The sequence below is a fragment of the Coenobita brevimanus genome, chromosome 97 (assembly GCF_032717465.1).
Source record: "Coenobita brevimanus isolate Jiangsu-jjx chromosome 97, ASM3271746v2, whole genome shotgun sequence".
In the NCBI taxonomy this organism is placed as follows: Eukaryota; Metazoa; Arthropoda; class Malacostraca; order Decapoda; family Coenobitidae; genus Coenobita; species Coenobita brevimanus.
This window is the reverse complement of record NC_137050.1, coordinates 31,492,644-31,514,395: the sequence shown is the minus strand read 5'-3', so window position 1 is coordinate 31,514,395 and position 21,752 is coordinate 31,492,644.

Below are 21,752 nucleotides of genomic sequence, written 5' to 3'. Positions count from 1 at the left end.
CTCACCTGGATGAGAGCATCCTCGTATGCTGCCATAGCCACTCAAACCAGCCACTCCTCAGTCCCAAACTTTCTTATTATTCACTTCACCACCTCCACAGGAACTATGTCAAAGACCTTCTCCAAATAATTAATAACAAAGTTGTTTTTTAAATAACAGAACAGAGGAAGGAAAAACAAATGAATAAAAAAACAATCCATTCGCCAGATTACTGGTGTAAGGTGCTTTTTACTGCTTAAAGTAAAACATATGTTTAGCCCCCTCAATGGCTGTGGGTTCAGATATATGCATGCTCCCATGGTCGGCCTTGGGACCATTTTTTCAAAGTTCTAAAACCAATTTCTTTTTCTTACATATGTGAAATGATCGTCTGGCACACCTGGCTTTTTTTTTTGTATTATTATTATTATTTTTTCTCCTAAACCCATCCTGTGATTTCCTGTGATTCGTGTAAGAATTAATAAAATTAGGATGCGTGTTACATCAGCATGTATACATCAGCCGAAAACATATGGGACGAAGTGAACTGTGAACGGCAGACTGCTTGAGGTGGTTGAGTAGGATCGTGTAAACACACCAGTGTGGCTTAGTGGGTTAGAGTGCTCCGCTCAGACTGAAGGGTCGGAGGATCAAATCCACCCAAGGGTCATTGGTAGACATCAGGAAGGGCATCCGGTCATAAAATGCTACACGCTCCAGTCCAAAGTCCTCTACCCAGGGGCAACGCCTTAGCCCTTCGGGGATACCTGGCGTAAAACCAAATTATTATTATTATTTTTTTTTTACCCTCATTCCTTTCTCATAATTTCTCGCAGTTTTTCATAGCTCACCCTAACTCAACGTCACTGACTCCAGTACAGTAAGATGTTGTTCAGGGCCAGCAGCTATGAAAGCGATAATGGAATACATTGTTGTTTGTATCAGTCCTCTCTCTTTCACACATACACATAAGAACAAACAATAGAATGAGAAGTAAATGTACACTAACTCTAAGGAGCAGAAATAACTGTGCTCAGTCGGTCCAAAATATATTGGGAAGAGTGATACCGAACAAAGAATGTGGAACTGAATGCTAACCTACAAGAACATGTGGGACAAAAGAGTAATTTTTTTCTGATTAGCAAACATTTTTGTTCCATATCGTCCCTTAAAATTGTAAAACCCATAATCTTTCGTGTAAGCATACAGCCTAAAGACCTTACCAATTCAGTTCATATTCCTCTAGTTTGTCTTCTATATTTTTCTGACTAATTTGAGGGTGGTAAATTATGTTCTTTTGCCGAAAGAAACTTACTCAAAATAAGGGCGCATGTAACATAAGCATGTAAACATCGGTGAATACATCTGGAGTGAAGAGAACGCCTGACTGATGGGATGTTAGAGTTGGGTCATGTACACACACCAGTGATCTTCATTCCCTTCCCGTAATTGTTCGCAGTTTTTTATAATGCCCTAACTCATCGTCATTGACACCGAAACAGTGAAGTGTTGTTCAAGGCTGGCAGCTATGAAGGGGTTAATGGAATACCGTATGAAATATTCATAATGGGCGCAGTGCATAGCGCCGCACTTGCTTGCCGAGAGAAAACGAACTAACCCCTCTCTGGTAAACAAATTTTCACAGGCTTCTCAGTTGAGTCCATGTCCCTCCTCTCCTCACAGCCTCGCTGTATGTGAGGATATTTTCGCAGCCCTCCACCTTTTCGTATTGTTTCGCCGTGCCTCCCAAGCACCCTGCATCATCTCCAGCATTGGGGGAGCCCGCTGCAAAGAAGCAGCAGCACCATACTCTAATTTTGGAGAGGAAATTGGAAATTATAAGACCCCGTGAAGAGGGGCAGGGAGTCTCGGAGATTGGGCGTGCTTTAGGCCTTGCTGTTTCCACCATTGGGACTGTGATGAAGAAAAAGATGTCCAAGAATATGGCCACCTCCTTCTATGCAATTGTGTACAGGTATTGCTTACTTCTTAATAGGGGAGGGTGAAGTTTAGGTGGGGGTCCAAGGGTGTCCTGGGATGCATCCCCCCATGTATATGTATATTTCAGTGGGGAAAATCGTTCCGATATACGAAATTTCGAATTACGAATTTTTTTTTTTTTGGTCCCTATCCCTTTCGTATATCAAGGACTCACTGCATTGTGACACCAACTCTAATGCATGGAAGTGAAGCTTGGACCTTGTTGGAGGGACAGAAGTCAAGAGTGAGAGCAGTGGAAATGAGGTATTTGAGAGGAGCATGTGGAGTCAAATAGAGAGACAGACTGACAAATGAGGAAGTGAAGGAGCTTTGTGGTGTGGATGTGGATGTGATAGGAAGCATTAGAAGAAACACATTGAGGTGGTTTGGCCATGTGGAAAGGATGGAGAGTGAGAGACTGATGAGGAGAGTGAATGTGAGTAAGGTGGAGGGAGGGAGAGGGAGGGGGAGGCCAAGGATGGGATGGAGTGGAGAGGTATATGAGAGAGGGGTGTGTGAGCTGGGAGCAGGGCAACGAAATGGGGGGGCACAGGGTGACATGGAGGTGATTTGTTTGTGGCCATCCCTTACGGGATTAAGGCGTCTGGCAATAGATAGATGGATAGATAGAGTTGATGAGAATTATCATAAGTTGTTGAATTAGAAGTTATGGTGAACTGGATGAAAAATAGTGGAGGCAGAGAGGACAAGATCCGATAGTTACAGTAAAGTTAGTTTAATTCACTGAAGCAGTATATATGTTAGGAAATTCAGTAAGCAGACACTGTACATGAGAAATCACCATATTTAAGGAAATCTATTAGGACCTTTGTATCACAGTGTACAAAGCACAATAAAGTTTAGAAAATAGGATTAACCCCTAGCCTGCAGTCAAAAAATTGTGTTTTCATCATGTGTTTTGACCCACTTATACCTAACCAAACATGATAACATTGTAGTCAGACAAAGTTTACATTACAGTTCACAACCCTCTCATCAGGCATAAGCATGCAGTAGGCACAAAAAATGACTAAATCTCTATCTGTCTATCTATAGCCCGACACCTTAATCCTGTAAAAGGTGACCGCAGACAAAACACCTCCAAGTCGTTCTGTCACCCACCATTTGACTGCCCTCTCCCCAGCTCACTCCCCCCTCCCTCATATACTGTACCTCTCAACTCCATCCCTCCACCTTATCCTCGGTCTCCCCCTCCCTCTCCCTCTCCCTCTCCCTCCCTCCCTCCACTTCACCTACATACACCCTTTTAGTCAGTCTTTCATTTTTTATTCTCTCTGTAAGTCCAAACTACCTCACTGTATTTCTCTTAATTTTCTCAGTCACATCCACATCCATCCCACAATGGTCATTCACTTCTTCATTCTTCAACCTGTCTCTCCATGTCACTCTACATGTTCCTTTCAGGTAACTCATTTCCACTGCTCTCACTCTTGACTTGCTCCCCTCTAGCAAGGTCCATGCCTCGCTTCCATGTCAGGGTAGGATCTCAGTACTATCATGCAGTGACTTCTTAACTTCCATACTCACCTCCCTGTTTCTCATCACCACTTTCAGTGAACTGACTGGAAAGTTTACAATATTTCACATGGCTCTTCTGAAATGTACGACACAGTCCACCTGTCGGCATTTCCAGAATGCTGTACGCAGCTGAGGGGTTATGGGTTTAAGTCTGGAGCCAGTTAGTGTTTCTTCAATCATTACGTTTCTTGTAAAGATTAAGATGTTTTCTGTTGTGGCATACCAGTCAACTTTTTATTTATTTTTTATTTTTATTCTTATTTTTCTAAGACCCAACAGTAGCTGAATTTTCCTCCAATGCAGTAGTTAATAGGATTTGTAGCTCCAGGTTCAGATGAATCCTGTAGACTACTGGCTAAAGTTGCCCTTCTCTGGCATACCACCATCCACCTTTTGGGGGACTGATAGGTAGTTTAGGGATGATTGTATAATGGAACATCACACATGTCTAGGTATGGTATATTGGTGCTGCCACATGAAGGCATCCCTGTTTAACAGCATTGTATAAATTGAGAGAGAACACTAAACTCCTTTAAATTTATTTTATATGCATAGAAATGAGCACTAAATAAATGTTCATAAATGCATAATAGATATGCCGTACTTTTTACAGACTAAAAAGCCAGTGTGTAAAAAAATTTTCATTTTAGTGGTTCAATAAACACGAAGCAAAGCTCCGTGCATAGCTGTATGGCAGATGTGGCCAAGCTGTGAGACTCGAGTGTGTGAAATGAATCGGTTGGTCTGTCCACCAAAAGTTATGGGATTTTCTTCCTCATTGTTGCTGTCCAGCTAAAACTTGGTTCCAGGAGTGTACTGGTGTACTAAACTAGGTTTTTGGCCATGCTGGCATTTGGTACAAACAAGGGCCTCATATACTGTACTAATATAAAGGCCATAAGTAAGTACATAACTTTTCTCAGATACAAAACCATACTTGAGAATATAAAAGAATGGTTCAGTAATGAATATAAAATACTGTAGGTTTAAACAAAGGAATAGAACTTAGAATACAGCAAGGAAAAAACACAGTAACCATGCTTGGATAAAGTATAAGGAAGCAAGAAATAAATGATACTTTATGTATGTAGTGATCGGAAGGTAAGAAGCAGACAAACATGAAAAAGATGTAGTTATCCATATAACAGTAAAAGTGGGAGGTGTCCTAAAGTATTTTGTGAATTAATTACTTGTACTGTATAATGAAAATACGAGTGAATTGTGAAAATGAGAGATGGAGACTGTATATGAAGATAAAGGAAACGAAAATATTAATATCAAGCTTCAGTGTGTGTTTATAAATGAAGAGGAATTTCAAGAACCTGAGGATGTACAACATAATAGAGAGTTGAGGACACTGTACCTAGAGGTCATGGGGTAAGATGAGGTTACAGTACTAGGTAGCTGCATGTGTTTCAAGGAGAAGGCAGCAGTAAGTCAAGACAAATATATAGACTGGCAACCGTACACCACAGTAGATGGGTATTGGCATAGATCCAAACTTACTGAAGCCAACACAACGTCTAACTGTCATGTGGCAGTATGAGAACCCTTATGCAATACTGTATCCGTCATAACTGTGATGTAAGTAAGAACAAGTGTGCAAACACTTTTATAGCACTACAAATCTGATTTCTGTATGAATAATAATTTTAGTGGAATTTATGGCAGATGTACTAGATGCCAGAGAAGGGCAGTATGTAAATACAAAAGCATTTAGATATATATTTAAATGTTTGTATGTATATGCTTGTGTTTATATATTTCTGTGTGTATTTAAGTATGAATTGAAATAATCGCAGTTTATGTTTAGCATTTGCATTAGTGGTAGGTGGTGATGACCATCATCTGCTCAGCTTCTTCCTTCCTCTTTATGACTTTCTCTTTGTCTGCCCTCCTCTATTCCTTCTTCTCCCTTTCATTCCTGTCACTTTATTACTTTTGTTCCCTCTTCAGCTGGCTCCACACAGAGTGACAAGCTTAATGGTGTCATGCAGCTCAGGAAACCACCAACAGTGACTGTTTGTAACCATATTAAGGGGTGAAATGGAGCCTGCTATGGTGCCCCTGCTAACTGGGTGGAGGGACATAGTTGCTGCTTCCAACCAGGAACCAAACCTCCACACTTGCTTGGGGCTGTCAGCTACTATGGGGGATCTCTTCACTGCATGGGATGACCCTGCAGGAGCATTTGCTTGCCAGTGGTTAATGGGTCTGCTTGGCCAGACAGATTGGGGCTGATGAACAACAACAAAACAACAAGATACTTTTAAATTAAATATGTTTCCAGATACATCTTGAGAGAGAGAGTGAGAATAAGAGAATTATAAGGAGTTACAAGGATAAATTATTATCCCAGAGACCTTGTGGTTCATACCAAGGAGGTACTTCTTATGTGCTTGTGAGTGCATACCTCCTACACAGTCACTCTTGTATGAGTAAGATCTTACTGAGGTTTCTTTTAAACTGCTGTACAGTAGTGCTATTAACAGTATCAGGGGGAGTGGACCAGGAGGAGCAGATCTTATACATGAAAACTTTTCATGTTTGCTGGTATTAAATCTTCTAAGTTCCTGCTTCCAGCCATGGTTGTATGTTAAGTTTATGTTGAGACTAAACAGTTTTCTAGGGTCATGATTGTCAGACCCATTCAGTATTGTAAACACTTAATGAGCTGACCACATAGCCTATGAATTTCTAATGAAAACTGACCCAGTGCTTTCAGTCAGTCCTGAAAACTGTTGCCTGATAGTTGAAATAAACTATGTAGCTCTAGCTTGGATTCTCTGAAGTTGATATATGTCATTCCAAAGTGTAGGTGACCAGAACTGCACAGCATACTCCAGAAGCAGCCATATCAAGGAATTATAGTGTTTAAGAACAATCCCTATTTTTATATTGAAACTGCCTCTGCATGTAGACTACGAGTAGCTACCTCTGGACCTTTTTCTCTCCTTGGATGCACAGTTTTGACAATTTTTGGTCACTACTGATCAGTACATGTAAGTCCTTTCTTAATCCGTCATCCTTAGAGTTATCCCCAAAAGTGAATAATCTGACCTGGGATTTGCATGGCCAGTATGCCTCACCTTGCATTTCTCCAAGTTAAATGGCATTTCCAATGTCTCAGACCATTCCCCAAGCCTACCAAGTCTACTTGGGGTTTTTCAGTCCCTTCAAAATTGCTCACACTTGCTCCAGGTTTGATTTCATCATCAGACTCTGAGATCATGCCTAATGGATCAGCTTATGTCATTGATACAAATCATGAACAGGAGTGTACTAAGAACTGATTCTTGTGGATCTGCAGAAGTGACTGAAGCTCAGTCAGAAGAAATTCCATTGATCGCTACTCTTTATTTCTTATCTGTTAGCCAGTTTTCTGTGCCGTGTGTAATCTCCCTATTAGCTCCTAAAGACTGCAAAAATCTCAAGAGCTCCCATCCCCTGATCCGCAATTAGAGTCTGATTTTTCGACGCTCATATTGTAATTTTTTTTTACAGATTTCAAGAGCATCAATTTACACATCTGAAAATGTATATCTCATGCTCATACGTCCAGTGGTTACCGTACTAATGACTGTCAAAAATTTAAAAAAAGTCTACCCTTGAATCTGCCGAAGAATGGCTAATAACCATACAAACATAACTGTAAACAGTATAATATATATTCGTAGGCATAAAACAAAGTGAAATAATGATCATGAAAGGAGAATAAAGTTTATAGTGATGCGTAGCAAGGGAAAACCCCACATGCCTGGAAACAAAGGAAAGGACGAAGGTTGAAGGAGTGTGGTGGTGGATGGAGGGAGGAAGGGAGGTGTTGGGGGTGAGAAGGAGTGGAGGAAGGGAGGAAGTACCAGGTATGCGTGCTATGGTATCCAGGGGGTATATGGGGGTATGGGTGATTGGGAGGCCATAATGAGGAGAGGGCCCAGTGGGGCAGAGGTAGGCCGAGAGATGGCGAGGGGGGCTCACCCACCTCTCTAGAAGCCCAGTCCTGCCATACCCCACCAGATATTGTAGTTCCCATTGGCTTGGTCCCATATACTTCATAAAAGAGGTGGTGCTACCTACTGCCAGTTTTTGGTAGGCTCTGTACCAAGGACAGACATAGGACTTTATGCTACATTTTCTGAAATTGTCATTCGGCAGACATGGGCCTTTAGGGGTTAATGCCAAGTGCAGGCACTTTTGATACAAGCCAGATATGAGACACTTTATTAGTTGCCTTTTGATAGTAAGTAAAGGATGTTTGCAGCTTTATTTCTGTCATATTCACTGAATATTTTATAAAAAAAAATTAAAGCAGACTGGTTAGGCATGATCTGTGTTGGCTGAACCTATGCTGGGAGCTCTTAATCAGGTGATTTTCCAGGTATTCTGCTGTCCTGTCCACAATTATTCCTTCTAACAGTTTTACTAAGGTAGAGGTCAGGTATTGGTAATTCTCAGGAAATTCATGAATCCCTCTCTTAAAGATTGGGGTCACATCTGTTAACTTTCAGTATTCAGAGACTTTTTGCCATTTCCAGTGATTTGTTGAAGATTTTTGCAAGTAAAGGAGCTACCTGGTCACAAGCCTCTTTAAGAGTCCTTGGAAGGGTTTTATTGACCAGGTGATTTGTAAATACAGTACTGTATTTAGCATGTCATTTCTTCTTGCCACCATGTCAGGTGTACATCCTAGGATGATGGAATCTTCACTCTCAAGGGCCAGAGCTGGTCTTGCCATGTCATGAGCATCTTCTGTTGTAAATGCCGAAGCAAAATTCCCTCCCGCTCTCTCTCATCCTCCCTCTCATTCCTTCTCTCTCTCTCTCTCTCATCCTCCCTCTCATTCCTTCTCTCTCTCTCTCTCTCTCTCTCTCTGTCCAAGTGAGATTTTCATAACATGTGATTGATCCTTAACTTGTCCAATAATAACTTTAAAAGGTTTCCTACTGTTTACTTGGCTGAAGAACTCTTTAGGACTCGCTTTGCATTGCGGTGCCACCCTGATTTCATCAATTCTTTTAGCCAACTTTGAGATTCACTCTTCTTTATGCAATCTTGAAGGAGTCTAGATCATTCTGGTCTTGGCTGCTTTTCACCCACTTGTATGTAATCTTTTTGTTATTCCAGTGGCTCTTTCACTATTAGGCCATTTGGTTGAACTGAGTTTGGCTTTGTGGACTTGGAGGGTTTGAATGCAGCCTGTCATTCAGAAAGTTGCTTTATAAATGAGTGTTATTGCATTTAAATTATTGCTTTCTAGTCCAACACTCATAAAACTCTCTAAAACCTGCAAAGTCAGCTCAGCGGAAGCTAATTTTCTTTTATGAGGTCCAGACAAGCTTTCACAACAAATACTTAGAGAGAACCTGATCAGGTTGTGGTCACTACCTTTCAATGATTCACCAATGCACAAGCTGGTAACACTTGCCTAGTCCTTAGTGAACACAAGATCAAGGATGCTTTTGGCTGTAGTTGGTTCATTTCCCCACTGGGACAAAAAAATTTGTACGCAAAGTCTACAAGACACGTACCTTCAGCATCGGCTGTTTAGTCATCCCAATTCACATGACAGTTAAAGTCGTTAAGAATTCCAGAAGCTTTACCACTGACCACAGTGCTCAAACCTCTGTATTTATCTTGTCAGTGAGTTGATGTGATGGCTTGTATATAAGAGAGAGAGACATTCGGTAGTCAAAACAGACACCGTTGCATTAAAAGTGTGTTTTTTAAAGTTCATTACTCCTTTTACATCAGTTCCAGTAGATTTTTTTTTTATTTCTTCCCATCTGCAGGCATCACCTCTTCCCCCAAAAGGTAACTTATTGGACACTGCTTTTGAGAAAATGGTGCTACTGGGGGTAAATAAGGAAAATATTTAAATTGACCATTAAGATTCCATTTTCTGTATTTATATACCTGTACCTGCCTTCAACATTGGCTGTTATGTCATCCTAATTTACGTGACAGTTGAAGTTGCCAAGAATTGCAAAAGTTTTACCACTAACTATGCTGCTCAAACTTCTGCATGTATCTTGTCAGTGAGCTGTATACATTGTAATTAGCAGAAGACATAGGAGTTATTTGCAAGATGTTTGCATAAGGAGGGGGGCAGATATAGGTAGTGATCATCAACTTGTTGTGTCAAAGATTAAAATAAAACTTAAGAGAAACGTTAATGGTAATTGTCTTCTTCTTCTTCGTTTGCCAGACGTCATAATCCCGTACGGGGTGGCCATTTGACTCTTGAGTTATTTGTTTTACAGGGAGGGGCACTAACCCTCCACCAACCCACTTGACACGTAGGGAGTACGTATGGTTTGGTTATATGGTTACCACCCAGCGTTGTAAATGATTTCTTGGCTTACAGGAAACCATTTGGCTTGTCACTCAATGTAAAGCAACCTGTAACGGAAAGAAAAGCAATAAGTAGTGACAGGAAAGATGTGAGAAATAGGAAGAGAGGAGGGTAGGCACAGAAAAAGAATAATAAAGGCTAAGGAAGAAGTAGGCAGCACTACATCAAGTGAGTGGATGATGGTCGCCACCACCTACCAGGAGGTGATAATTTTGATTTTGATGAGCTGAGGAATGATGAGAACACGAAGGAAAAGTTTCGGTGGGAATGTAGGAACAGGTTTCTAGTCCTGCAGACTTTGATGGAATCTGAAGACAATGATATTAATCAAATGTGGGGAGAGGTAAAAGATGAGAATGCTAAGGTTACTATTAAGAAATAGAGAAAAGTGAGAAGGAAAAAGTGGATGTCAGATGAAACATGGAATGCAATTCAGAAAAGGAAAGAGGCTAAGTTAAGAAGTGAAGAACAACATGTTGATGGTCAGGTAGTTGAAGTACTTAGAGCAAAGTACTGGAGTTTACATTCTGAAGTAAAAAGACTCGTTAGACGTGATAAGAGGAGGCAATATGATGAAAAGGCAACAGAGACAGAAATTAAATTAAGTAAAAATGACGGTCAGAGCACAGGAGCAGCGTATCAGGCCATAAAGGAGTTAACTGGGACTGAAAAGAGAAGGAAGGAAATACCTGTATGACAGGGGTTGGCAACCTTTTCAGTGCGAGGGCCAGAGAAAGCTTCTAGGAGTAGCCTGCGGGCCGGAGTGCCAAAGAGAACCCAAAAGTGACAGTGTACAAAAATTTTATAGAAAAGCAGGCAAACCAGTGACTAGATTACAAGAAATTTATTGAAAACATGCAAATCATTGACTGCCGAAAACAGTTTGTGACAATATACAAAAAAAAAAAATATAGAAAAGCAGGCAAACCAGTGACTAGATTACAAGAAATTTATTGAAATACATGCAAATTAGTGACTGCAGAAAACAGTTTGTGACAATATACAAAAATTTTGTAGAAAAGCAAGCAAACCAGTGACTAGATTACTAGAAATTTATTTAAAAACATGCAAATCAGTGACTGCAGAAAACAGTTTTATCAAGAGACATGCAAATTAGTGGGATGGTTGGTGCTGTTTGCCATGGAGAAGTGATTCATTTAGTTGGCTAGGCTGTTGCTGGCCGGATTGGTATATAAATATCAAGCATGGTGACGGGCCATGAGTTCGGACTCTGCAGGCCGGATCTGGCCCGCGGGCCGGAGGTTGCCGACCCCTGCTGTACGAGATAGAAATGGTAATTTGATGACTAAAGATTTGGATATAAAAGGAAGGTGGAAAGAGCACTTTTCCTTTGTACAAGGGAATAATTATACCTGACTTCCAATCCTCCGGGACTCTACCTTCCTCCCAGGCCAATCTGCACATCTTCCACATCCATTCTACTACTATCTCTCCCCCATGCTTCAGCATTTCACCACACACTCCATCAATTCCTGGGGCTTTGCCCGATTTAACTTTCTTCATTGCTTCCACAACTTCTATCCTACTGATTTCTTCATGTCTTCTCACCTCCCTCCTTCTCCCAGCCATTCCCCAGCCACTTATACTTGCATTACTTCCATCCTTTATGTTCAACAATTCCTTAAAGTGTTCTCTCCATCTGCTCACTTTTTCTCTCTCCTCCACTAGTAATCGTTTTCGTTTTCGTTTTTAAAGGCTCCAACATGCCTGCATGTGTTGGCCTTGGTCACCTAATGGCGGCTCTCCACGCTGCACGATCCATTGCAGCCTCCCTGTTCAGTCCCTTAACCCTAAGGTCACACTTAATGACCTCGTCCCATGTCTTTCTCGGTCTACCCCTCATAACCCCACCCCCAATATTAACACTTCTCACCTTCCTCACCCAATTATCATCCCCCATCCTCTCCACATGTCCAAACCACCTCAATCTACCTCTCCTCATCACAACACCAATACACTCCAGTCCCATCCTACCTCTCAACTCTTCCATTGTAAACCCAGCCCCTCCAGGCCTTGGACGCAGGGACGCACTGCACATCCACCTAATCATTGTCATTTCTGTGCGTCTGAGCCGGCGAATGTCTTCCTCCTTCACTGCCCAGGTCTCACTGCCATGCAGCATTACACTCCTAACACATGCTGCATACAAAGACCCCAACTTCTTCCAACCACTTCTCTCCCTAGCCACAGAGCTAGCTCCAGCCCCACCTCCAGCACACAACATGTCTCCCAAATAACAAAACTCTTCCACACACTCAAGAGATTCACCAGCAAGTTCAATCTTTTCACGCCTGACAATCCCCACCTGCTCACCCCGGCACGCCGTACACATAAAATCAGCATTATCTCTCAGTCTACCTCTGATACCACTACATCTCTTATGCACCCATTTATCACACACACCGCACAAGATGGAATTACTTCCCACGCCCTTGTGGCAAACTGCACATGGCCACTCTCCCTCGTCTTTGACAGTACCGCCACTTACCCTAGATATCATCACTTTTGTTTTATCTGCATTTACCCTTAAACCCTTGTGCCCCATACCATCTCTCCACTTCCTAAACCTTTCCTCCGCCTCCTTTTCATTCTCTACAATCAACACCAAATCATCAGCATACAACAACTCCCACAGGAGTCTATTTCTAAAGTCATGTGAAAGGGCTTCAAGTACCATGATAAACAACATGGGACTCAAGACTGACCCCTGATGCACACCTACATTCACGGAAAACTCATCACTCAAATCTCCATTCACTCTCACCTGGGTGTGAGCACCCACATACATGGCCATAACCACCCTAACCAGCCACTCCTCCAAGCCAAGCTTTCTCATTGCCCACTTCACCACCTCTCTAGGGACTCTGTCAAAGGCCTTTTCCAAATCAAAAACAAAATAAAGATCACTTCTCCTACCATTATATTTTTCCTGAAGCTGTGGAACAATGAATATGGCATCAGTGGTCCCCCTACCTGGCATAAACCCAAACTGCATCTCATCAATATTCACTCTTTCTCTAATCATACCTTCTAAAACTCTCTCCATTACCTTCATTATCTGATTTAAAAGCTTTATACCTCTATAATTTCCTCTTTCCAGGGCATCACCCTTCCCTTTATACACATTTACAATTACACTCTTCAGCCAATCATCTGAGACAACACACTCATAAATAATCCTATTTATCAGGTCAGTGACTAACCTCACCCCTATATCGCCTGAGGCCTTCAACATTTTGGCAGTCAACCCAGACACACCTGCTGCCTTCCCCACCGTCATCCTGCCTATTGCCTCACTCACAGTAGCAGCATCAATCAATGGCCAAGGGCCAGACACTGGATCTGCTGGCTCCAAACCATCCCTGTCCCAGTCAAACTCCTCATTCAACAACCGGTTATAATGCTCTCTCCATGCATCTTTAATATCCTCACTGTTCACCACTACCCTTCCTTCATCATTCTTCACACACTGCTCACCTATGATATCCCGATTATCCCTCTTCACCTGACCTGCCACCCTAAATATATTTTTCCTTTCCCCATGATTTAGGTTATCAAGTAATTTTCTCTGTGACTTAGACTTTGCCCTGTATACCTCTCTTCTAGCCCTATGCTTGGCAGCCAAATATTCCTCTTTGCTACCACTCTTCTTCCATTCCCTGAAAAACCTTCTTTTCTCCTTAATTGCAGCTTCTACACCCTCATCCCACCACCAAGTTACTTTATGTCTTGGTGGTCCTCTTGTCCAGCCGCATGTTACATCAGTAACTCTCAAGAAATTGTTCTTGACGGCTCTGTACTGTTCATTAACGCCTCCGTCTACAGCTCCCTGTTCAGCCACCACTCTCCTCAAGTCGCTATAGAAGGCATCCCTTACTACTTGGTTTTTCAGCTTCCATATTTTCCTCCTAGGTACATAAGTCCTCTTTTTCATCACTTGTTCTTTAAGCACCATATCACAAATCAATAGTTTGCGCTGCTGCACACACTCCTCACTTTCTATAACTTTAACATCCCTCACTAACCTCCTATCGGCCCTCCTAACCAGAAAATAATCTATCTGACTGCTATTTCCCCCAGACTCATACGTAATTAACCTACTGTCTCTTTTCCTAAAATATGTGTTGCACACAATCATGTCCGTTGCCTCCCCAAACTCGAGTATCCTTTCCCCTTCTGCATTCCTTAGACCATACGCACATCCCCCATGCACTCTTTCATAACCTTGTGCTGCTTCACCTACATGACCATTTAAGTCCCCTCCCAAAATCACTATCTCATCATCCCGCATACCACCCACTACACGTATTAAATCATCCCAAAATCTATCTTTCTCTGATTCATCCAATCCTGCCTGTGGAACATATGCCGATATAATCGCAGCTATCTTTCTTCCCAACAGAATTTTCACTACCAATATCCTATCGCTTACTCTCAAAACATTCATAACATATTCCTCCCATTTCTCCGCAACCATCACACCAACACCTCCATATCCGTCTGTCCCCCCCTGCCAAAACAACTTATAGCAACAGTCCTTCCCAACAATCTTTCTGGCTGATCCACCCCTGTACCGGACTTCCTGCAAACACGCCATATCCACCCTCCTCCTACTGATGCCTCAACGACTTCCCCTGCTCTTCCCCTCAAACTTCCGACATTCCATGAACCCACCCTCATCCCCATGGGTGATTTACTGTCCTCAGGCTTGCTTTGAAACTTATTTTGTTTTGTCATCTTCAGTATTAATAAAGGGGGACAGACACAGCACAGGTCCCACTCACTGCACAGTCCCAGGTCCAGGCAATGGATCTGGGACCCCTGGCCCACCAGCTTACCAGTGGTTGTGGTAGTGGCCTCGGGGCACCCTGCCAGGACAGCTGCAGGGACACCCTCCAAGCGCGTCTTGGCACTGCAACTATCCCGCCATTATACACCCACTGATAGGGCAGCCTCCTGGGGCGCTACTCCCGGGTTCGGGCCCCTCTCTATTGGGCGGAAGCGGCAGCCTGGGAACCGCAATGCCCTGTACCCTCTAGCACAGGCCCAAGCCCTATCTCGCCCTGGGCCCACGATCTATGCTGGCGGAACCCCCGCCACGCCTCCCCCCAGAAGTCCACCACTAGGTAGCGGGGGCAAAGTTTTCTGGCCGCATGCCCTTGCTGGCGCCAACCCCTGTAACGTAGTGGGATACGTTGTGTGAAATGTAAAGTGCATGTGGTGTAGTGCATAGATAGTTAGAGGAAATGTTTGGGAGAGTATGCTGGTCTACTCTCCATGTTACTGTCACACTGAAAAGGTCAGCAAAGGGGGATGGTTAGACAGCTAGTGAAACAGGAGCTCCAGCTCTCCCTATCACCAGCATTCCCATTCCCCTCGGGAATACGACCCTGTTCGGCCCGTGCTACGGCCTCCTCCTACCTCCTACCTAACATTTTTATTTTTCACTCCCCTGCTGACTTCACTTCCACCCTATCTTACTCTTTTCACCTCTTTCCAGAACATTTTCTTACAGTCCCTCCACTTTACACTCAAATTCCTTCCAAATTCCTCATCCACTCTCTTCTTACTCTCTCTTACTAATATTTTCACCTCTCTCTTTCTCTCTACATATAACTCTCTCTTCCGCCTCTCAACTTCTTCCACGCCCCTATTTCTCATCCATTCATTGTATTCTTTCTTCTTTTGTGTCACAGCCTGTCTCACCTCTTCAGTCCACCATGCTGTTCCTTGCACCCCCCTCCGTCTTCTCTTCCTTCCACACACCACATCACATGCTGCACATATTTCTTCTGTAAATATCCAACACACACCTTCCACGTCTCCCATCTGCTCCAATTTATATTTGCCCAATCGTTCCTCCATTTCTCTCTCTGCCTTTTTCTCATCCTCTTGTAACCTTTCCACTCTCCTTGCAACTACTCCTTCCTCTCGTCTTTCCCTTCTTCTATTCCTCTATCTTACTTGCATTGTAATTCTGGCCACCACCAAGTAGTGGTCAGAAAGTCCACTCCCCCAACCTCTATAAACTCTTGCATCCATTACACATCTTCGCATCGTTTCATCCACACACACATCCTTGCCTTTCGCTAAATACTTTTCACACACTTGTCTTACAGCAAACACCTGATACACGCATGCCATCCCTCTCCTAAAGCCACACTTCTCATCACCAATCACTTCCTCTGTACCCTTTCTAATTCTCTTAATTAACACTCTGCCATACACCGTACCTACAACACTCAACTGACTTATACCCCTAAAGCTAGTACATTCATACTTATCACCCTTACCTTTATACAACGGGACCACACAAGCACTTGCCCAGTCAACTGGGGCCATACTTTTCACAAAGCACATATTCAACAATCTTACTAACCAGTCAACAATAGTTGCTCCACCACCCTTCAGGCATTCCACAGCACACCCATCCATACCTGCAGCTTTCCCTTTTTTCATCTCCTTTACTGTCTCCTGCACTTCCTCCTTCATGATCAAAGAATCATTCAACTCTCCCAACACATTTATTCCTTGCACCATTCCATCTGCCACAATTTCAGCCACCCTTTCCTCCTCTACATTTAATAATCTTTCAGAATACTCTGCCCATCTCTTCCTTACTGCATCCATCTCAGTTAACATCCTTCCATCCTCTGCTTTTACCCCCTCTTGCTTCCCAGACTCTCCTTTTCGCACCCTTTTCACCTCCTTCCAAAACATTTTCTTATTCTGTTGAAAATTCTCAGTCAAGCGCCTACCCCACCTCTCATCTGCTGCCACTTTATCATCACGCACAGCCCTTCTTGCCCTATTCTTATTTTCCTTATACTTCTCATATGACACCTCATACTTCCTCTGAAGCCACACTTCATATGCACGTCTCTTCTCATCCACAGCCATACTTACTTCCTCGCACCACCTTTCACTTCCTTTTCTTACACCACCACCCACACGTCTCACACCACACACCTCTTCCGCATGCCCCACCACAGCACTAAACAACTGCCACGCTTCCTCCACACTGCCATTTTCCTGATCTTTCACTGCTTTCCACTCATCTTTCAATTTCTTCTGATACTCTATCATTTTCTCTCTTTTATCCAACTTACTCACTTTCAAAACCTCCCTGCCACACCTGACTCTCCTAGCTCTCACCCATCTCTTACTTACTCTTAACTTCCCCTCCACCCTTCCCTCTCAGAACTCTCACATCCAACAATCTTCCTATTACATTCTTGGATGCAACCACATTGTCCATCAATGCTCTGTCAACAACCCTTCCACCCTCCTGTCTCACCCACGTATACTTATAGATATCTTTCTTCTCATATAGGGTATTTCCAATCACCATCTTTCGCTCAGCGCACATCCCTATCATTCGTTCCCCCTTTTCATTTCTTCCAGGCACACCATGCATACCAACTACATCTTCAACTGCTACATTTCCCACTCCAAGGGTACTAAGGCCAAAAAGACTGGTGTCTGTATATGCTGTCGAAGGGCACTAAGGCGAAAAAGATGGGTGTCCGCATATGTGGTCATGCCCCCCCCCTCCCCCGCCCCCCTAAACCCACCCCACCCACCCCACCCCGCTATCACCACACCCACACACCATCCCCGCCTACCAAACCCTCATCTCCCCCACTCTGACCCTCCTGCTGTCCCCCCACCATCCCACCCTCAAACCCCCACTGCCCCCCAACTCCCCTCACCATCTCCCAACCCTCCCACTGCCCCTTGGCACCCCTAACCCCCACTCCCCCACCAACCCCTCCCTTCCCACCCCTACCCCCTAACCCCACATCCCCCACAACCCTCCATCCCTACCTCCCACATCTCCCACAACCCTCCATCCCAACCTCCCACATCTCCCACAACCCCCCATCCCCCCAACCACCCCCACCACCTCCCACTCTCCCACCATCGCCCCACCAACCCCCACCCCTACCCCCACTACCCTCTACCCCCACTACCCCCTACCCCTACCCACCCTCCACCCCCCATCCCCCCAACCTCCAACACTCCAAAACTACCCCACACCTCCAACCCCCAACACTCCAAAACCACCCCATCCCTCCAACCCACACTGCCACCGCCACCCTTTTCCCCCCTCCCCCTCCCCACCCTTTTCCCCCCTCCCCCTCCCCACCCTTTTCCCCCACCCCCTTCCCCACCCTTTTCCCCCATCCCCTTCCTATCCCTGACTTCCCACCCCCACCCATGATCCCCCCACACCCACACCCCACCTCCCTCAAGCACCCAGCCTCCCTCAAGCACCCAGCCTCCCTGCCCGCACCACCCCAAAACCCCCACACACACCGCCACCACCACCACCCCACAAACCCCCCACCATATCACACCCGCTGATTGTGCCTGTCCTGAATGTATGTCAAAATATTCCAATGCTCGTCTTTTAGGGGTTAATCTGAGTCTAAAAATGGTTTGTAAATGAACCTTAACACAAAATTTAAGTCAAAAATATGATCAAAATCAGTAAAAAAAAAAAATCAAAACCCATCGTCAAACCAGGGTTTGACCATCTCATAGGTGGGGTATGGTGGTATTTCTGCTCCCATCACTAAGCCGGGATCTCGCATCGAGGGGTATCATATCTCCAGGTATACCTGTATAATCCTGAACAGTAATAAAACAATGCATAAACAACAATAAAACCACAAAAAATACCTATATGCACAGTACCCCTCCTAATTTTGGCAGTGTTCTGTGGTCTTTCAGCTGTTTTTAGACATCAAAACACACAATGTAATAAGCATTATTATCCTAAACACAAAGGAAACAGTGTATCAACAATAAATATTGTTAAAAAATTCACAGTTCTTACCGCCCAGTGAACAGCAGACTAGCATTATAACCTTCAAGGCTCCGGCAGCTATATAGGTATCCCAGGTGGTCTAGTGGCTAGCACTGGAACTTAGCAAAGATAAAAGAACTCCTCCTCCTCCTCCTCCTCCTCTTCCTCCTCCTTCTTGTGAAGTTGGGCGATGAGTGGGGATGATGAAGCCCTACCCACCTCAGGAGACTCTGAAGACAGCCGCAAGCTCACGTCTAACAGCGACTCAGTGGCTGTCAGTGTGCTCGGTTGTAGGTCCCTGATTGAAGACGGATCGAGAGGATGGTGATGGTGGAGGTGGTGGGGACAAGAGGCTGGGACTTGTGGGGGTGGCGGGCTTGGAGAAGGAGTTGATCTTCATCTGACGATAGGTGCAGTATTTCTGTCAGAGGTTGACAGCGTCCCTGACTGCCCACAGATCCATCGCCTGCATGAGTGGCACCAACTCCCTGTTGCAGTGATGATGCTTGGCATAGTTGAGAACTTGCTCAATGCCAGCCTGTAGCGCACCAAGATGAAGGAGTTGTGGAATGGTTGGGTGGCCAGAGTCAGGGTCCTTGTTCTCGTCACTTTCCTCTGTTAGCCCCCGCAGAGACAGCAGCAGCAATCTCTTCATCAGACAATGTCTGATAATCTGGATTGCCGCCGTAGTTGTCTAACCAATCCCTCACGTTGTCAACATCCATATCCTCACTTGGAAAGGTGAAAATCGTCCATGTCAAACCCTTCAGAGTCTCTCAAGGTATTGCATCTCTGAAGGAGACGAGACCAACCACTTTCAGGGGTTTTGACAGAGTCTTCCTTCCAAGCTTTGGCCAAGTTGAACACTGCAGATTTGATGTTGTAACGCTGCAGATTCTCCATGGTCTGCTCCCCACGTGTGTTGACCCCCTCCTCAGCCTCAAGCACTACCATCACCTCGTCGAGGAACCTCCAATGGTACAGAGTCTTGGCTGCCAAGATAACACCTTAGTCCATTGATTGAGTGAGAGCCGTCGTATTAAGTGGCAGAAACATGCACCTAGTACGGCTGTTATCAGCAACCAAATCCTTCTTCGATGGATATGCAGGGGCATTGTTGAGGATCAGAAGAACCTTCACCTGGCTGCAGGGGGTACCTTTTGATAATGGATAACCCCCATGACAAAGTGTCTGTGGAAACAATCTCTGAAGATCTCTGGGGTAAACCAGGCATTCACATAATGGTACCGCATAGCAGGCAGGGTATCCATTAACTCATGGAGACAACGTGGCCTTTTTGCTCATCCAACAATAACAGGTTTGTGGTGGTGTATCCCGTTAGCATTGGCCCAGCACACTACCAAGTCACATTGTTTGGACAACTTCCGACCAGGCACAGTCTTCTCTGTCTCTTATGCCAGGATGTTGGTGGGCAAGGAGCGGTAGAACAGGCCAGTTTCGTCAGCATTGCACACTTGACCGAGAACAAGGCCATCTTCTCTACCTTCTCGATCAGGCGCTGCTTTTTCTGGTGAAACGACTAAACATCCTCCACTGTCGCGTCCAAAACCTCACCATGTGCCTTACAGCCTGTAAGTCCATGCCGAAGAGTGAACCAGAAAAGCCAACCCCCGGATGCCTTGAAGTCGTGCACGTTGTGTAGACGTGCAAACTTTTCAGCTGCAGCCTTCAACTTGGTCCCATGTAGAAGCATCCTGGCACCCCGTTGCTTGCAGAACCAAACCGAAGTCGACTGGTCGATGCTGGCATGGTGGAGCTGGAACATCATCTTCCAGTTACCTTTTTGACTCTTATCACCATTGTCCTGTCCATACTGAGTCAGCTTGTCCTGTGATTTCTTGATATCAGACAAGTTTGAACGAGCCAAGTCATATTCACGCAGAATGCGTGAAGTTGGCCAGCCTGCGTCAAGCTTGCCCAAGATCTCACACTTCTTCTCCAGAGTCAAAACCCTCCTCTTTTGTTTTTCAGGTGACAGTGGGGCCATCATGACACACACAAGAATACCACAGAAGAAGATTAAGGCCTGCAGAAGGTAGGGCACCACCTCAAATGCAAGAATGGAAGCTGCCATTGTTTTACCTCAGCCAAGCACATCCACACGTGGAGAGACAAAGGCGGGAACTGAGGTATGATATCACTGGGGAGTGTACAGCATTGCCCTGTCTCTACTCACACTTGGCTATGAGCAAGCAAGAAAAGGCAGCACACTAACCTATGAGGTCAGTGTGCTGCGACATTCGGCCAGGCAAATGTCGCAACGTGGCAGGAACACTGGGTCCCCGTATATCATGGGCATTAGGAGTGTCCGAGTAATATGGATGGTGATGCGACTTTGACTATTCGGTAAGTAGGCAGATGGCTGTGCATGGCCAGGAGTGTCCAACTAATCCGGGCAGCCAGTGGATTTAGATTATTCAGTTGGGAGTTGGACAGCCATTCTCGCTCAGCTTGTGCATTACAGCCTGTAATACATGTGTGCTGCCGGTATGTAACCGGTGATCAGTGGGGGGCTGATGGACTTTGACCATTCGGTTGGAACTGGACAGCCATTATCGCTGAGTCCTGTATGAGACAGCCCTAGCATGTATTCAATCTGGACGGTGGGTGTTAGCGCCGAAGTGGTGACATGTAGAGAGGTGTGTGGTATGTAGGAGGACTACTGGGCCTTGAGAGCAGCCTATGAAGCCTATGCCCAGAGTTGGACACACACATACACACACACACAAAAAAAAAAGCTTGTGGGTTATGGTCTGTAATACTCATGTGGTGCTGGTATGTAATATGTCATGGGGGGGGGGGGGTTTGAGGAACTTTGGCCATTTGGTAGGGAGCTGGACATCCTTGTTTGCTCTGCTTGTGGGTTATGGTCTGTTACTCTTTCATAGGAAGAGAGGCTGGTAAACCACCCAACAGACTTTTTTTTTCTTACTTTGTAGGCCAGCTGCCCGCCAGTCCCAGAACTTTAATGTCCGGGTATGGACAAATAAATCTGGATATGGACCCACTGTCATGGAGCCAAGGCCTAATGTTGGTATACAGACCATG